We start from the raw sequence: 4,046 nt of genomic DNA on the forward strand, positions 1-4,046 counted from the left end.
TTTTACACAGAGCTTTGAAATGGGAAACTGGGACTAGTGAGAAGGCGGTCACGATCCACTCAGGCCCAGGAGAGGTTTGTCCACGTGATGGTGGTGGTGGCAGTGCAGGGCTGTGGGAAGCTCCCTTCCGGTGGGGCTCAGAACAACCTCTCACCAAAGCAGTAGAGTTGGCAAAAGATGGACAAGGAAGGTTCCAGAGAAGTTACAGCAGGCACAATGTGGAGGTTTAAGGGTGAAGTTCTACACCTGCACAGAAAAAAGTTCTTACTCAACTTTGTAAATGCTTACAAACGTTTGTTAAATGATCAGAACACTGAAAGCTGAACGGAACCCCAAAGCTTATACTTTTAGTGTGACAGCAAAGAGTAACAACTTAGTCCAAAACAGACGTCTCTTCCATAGGAACCATGACTAGAAGTTCAAAAACTGTGGAGGATGTGGGCATCGATCCCACTACCTCTCGCATGCTAAGCGAGCGCTCTACCATTTGAGCTAATCCCCCCCAACTACAGCAGCTCATTTCTTGTACTTTCTTTTATGGCTAGTAATTTCTGTCATTCAAACAACTTATTTGATATAGCTAGGATCCAAGAGTGCACGATGGCAAAAGCTAAAATCACAGCCGAAATTCATGTCTCCTAATTGCAGGGAATGAGCCGGGCGTGGTGGCGCACGCCTTTAATCCCAGCACTCGGGAGGCAGAGGCAGGCAGATTTCTGAGTTCGAGGCCAGCCTGGTCTACAAAGTGAGTTCCAGGATAGCCAGGGCTATACAGAGAAACCCTGTCTCCAAAAAAAAAAAAAAAGAAAAGAAAAAAAAATTGCAGAGAATGAGCTGACGATCTGAAAACACGAGAAAGAAAACCAAAAAGTGTTTCCGCCCGGTTTCGAACCGGGGACCTCTCGCGTGTTAGGCGAGCGTGATGACCACTACACTACGGAAACACCTCAGGATTGTGCAATTTTCTATTTTCTACACATGCATTCAAAACGTGATTAGCAAATGGCGTAATGTTAACTTTTTTGCATATGTATGCATCGCAGAGTATCTAAATCAAAGTAACTTAGGTAGCTGTCCCGCTCCATCCCTAGCCCTCAGTAACTCCACTCTACTAGTGCTAAGTGAACACTCAGATTGCACAGGACTTGAAAGCGGAGTCCTATGGAATTTGTCCCGCTGTGGCTGGTCTACCTCACTTAACACCATGTCCTCAGCTTCTTCGTTCCAATGATTGCAAGTGACAGAGCCTTTCTACAAAGGGTGGAGTAGCTAACGTTCCATGGGTGTCTGTTGTGTTTTCATCTGTCCATTGATGAACAGCAGCTTGACTTTGGAACAATCCTGCTATAAATACAAACGTGTGAGTGTTTCAGAGGACACTGCTCCATATTCTTGAATGTTCAGAACACTTTGATTCCACTACTGTGGCCTCATGCCCAGTGGAGAGCAGCCTCTGTGGCTCTATTTTCTATTTCTAAAGAAAATGACATACTAGAGAACTAGCTGCTCTTTCAGAGGACCCAACTTTGAATTCTAGCACCTCAGGAGAGCTCATAAGCATGTTCAGCTCCACTATTAGGGCATCTACTGCCCTCTTCCGGCCGCTTCTGGACACTGCATGTAAATACCCATTCACCTAAGAAATATTAGCGTTTTCCTGTGGATCCACTCAGCTTTCCCTTTCTTTGTGTCAACCAATGACACACAGAAATCCTTTATACCGGGGACTCCTAGTGACCACACTGGACTGAGACTCAGGAGCCCCTCCTCGCTTACCCCACCTACATCCCTGGGGCCTCCTGGTGGAGATCTAGGGTCCCTTAGCTCTTTCCCACAGCCCCTCTGAACCTTTCCTCACAGCGCGTCTAAACGCTTTCTACCGTGAACCTCCAGCAAGCACACTGAGTTGGGACATGTTAGGCAATTTTCACTCTTTCCTGCCCTCCTTTCTGCCTTCCATTCTGATCTCTCCAGACCTACTCTTAGTCCTGTAGCAGCCTGCCTTCGGGAGCCCCTCCTCCCACCCTACCTCCACCCTGTGGGGACAGGTGCCAGCTCCGGCCCACTAGCTCTTTCCCACTGCTCCTCTGATTCTTTCCTCATTCCTTTGTGTCACCCAGCAAGCTACAGAACCCCTCTCTACCAGGAACCCCACTGCCGCCACACTTGCCAAGGATCCAGAGTGGGCGACAGCAACCAAAGAACAGAAAACCCACCCAATAAAGACAGGAACAGATAACTACACCAAGAAACGCCTCAAGTATCATAACTTCTCTGCCAAATGGACAGGCAAGACAGTATGCCTTCCCGAGAAGCCAATAACATTAATGAAACAGGCCTTTAGAAATGCAATATATGCAAAAAAGCTTAAGACAAGGGCTTTAGAATAGTAATTATGAATGTGTTTAAGGACTTTAACCTTAAAAAAAGATAAGAAAAATGCCTAACTGTAAAGTGTAAAAACACAGTTGAATGAATGTGGTAGTTTGAATGGAAATGCCCTCTATAATCTCATAAGGAGTGGCACTATTTGAAAGGATTAGGACCGGTGTCCTAGTTGGAGTAGGTGTGGCCTTATTGGAGGAAATGTGTCACCGAAGGGGCTTTGAGGTTTCAGAAGCTTAAGCCAGGTCCAGTGGCTCACTCTCTCTTTTTGCCACAACTAAATTATTTCCTTTTTAAGAGTTGCCATGACTACAGTGTCTCTTCACGGAACAGAACCCCTAAGACAATGAAAGGAGGAAAACATTTCAAGACAGGAAAATAGAAACAGAATCACTAAGAAAAACCTAAACTGGACTAAACCTGGAAATGAAAAACTTAGGATGTCAAACAGAAGCCTCAGAGGTAAACCTCATCAACAGATTACAAGATAATCAAAGCGAATTTGAAGACAAGGTAGAATAAATGTATAACTCAGTCAGAGAAAATGTTAAATATTTTTTTAAAAAATCCAATTACAAAACATCCAGAAAAATCTGACTAAAGGCACAGAAGATATTTTTAACAAAATCATATAAGAAAAATTTCCAAAACTAAAGAAGGAGGTGCCTGTCCATGTAGAAGAAACATATAGACCACCAAATAGACAGGACCAGAGAAGAAACTTTCCAGAACACATACTCTCCAAAGTATATAGAACCGAGAGACAATATTAAAAATGGCAAGGGAGAAAGATCAATGTTAAAAAAGATGTGCTAATTAGTATAACAGTTGACTTGTCAATGGCCACTCTGAAAGCCTGCAGGGCCTGGACAGATATCTACAAACTCAGAGAGACTATAGCCAGCAAAACTGCCGATTGCAACCAACAAGGAGAGAAAAACATCTCGCAACAAAACCAAATTTAAATACTTTTTAATCTACTAATCCAGCTCTGCAGAAAACATGAGAAGGAAAAACTCCACCCTGAAGAAATTAGCCACATCCAAAAAAGACACAGAAAAAAAATAGTATTAGAACAGTAAATCAAAAGAGAGGGGGAAACCTCACACCCAAAAACAGATATCAGGGGTTATTGATAACAGACTAACAGATTAGATCAGGGGTTATTGATAACAGACTAAGAGATTAGAAAACAGAATCCATCTTCCTACTGAATGTAAGCAACAAACCTCCTTATCAAGGGTAGACAACATCCCATGGGAAAAGGATGGGAAAAAAGTATTCCAAGCAACTGGTCCCAAGAAGTAAGCAGGTACAGTTATTTCAATATCAGTTCAATTTCAAAATAGACTTCTAATCAAAACTGACCCAAAGAGAGAGGGAAGGACACTACATACTCTTTAAAGGAAAAATCCACTAAGAAAATATTGCAGTTGTAAACAACTATGCACTAAACACAAGGGCACCCAAGTTCATTTTAAATAAATACTATTACAGCTAAAAATCACATATTTATAACCCACAGTGATAGTGGGTGGCTTCCATTCCCTACTTTCCTTAATAGACAGGTCACCCAGACAAAAACTAAACACAGAAATACTTCAGTTAAATAACATCATAAGTCAATTGGACCTAGCAGGCATCTACAGAACATTCCAAAG

General features: G+C 42.7%; 2 non-coding genes across 2 annotated transcripts; both read right to left on the reverse strand.

Moving 5' to 3' along the window:
- Nucleotides 1-429: 429 nt before the first annotated feature.
- Nucleotides 430-502, reverse strand: Trnaa-agc. Its single transcript has one exon. It is a non-coding gene; the product is annotated as a tRNA-Ala (tRNA).
- Nucleotides 503-871: 369 nt separating this feature from the next.
- Nucleotides 872-944, reverse strand: Trnav-aac. The gene has a single exon. It is a non-coding gene; the product is annotated as a tRNA-Val (tRNA).
- Between the last annotated feature and the right edge of the window lie 3,102 nt (nt 945-4,046).

The sequence above is a fragment of the Mus pahari genome, chromosome 16, assembly GCF_900095145.1.
Source record: "Mus pahari chromosome 16, PAHARI_EIJ_v1.1, whole genome shotgun sequence".
In the NCBI taxonomy this organism is placed as follows: Eukaryota; Metazoa; Chordata; class Mammalia; order Rodentia; family Muridae; genus Mus; species Mus pahari.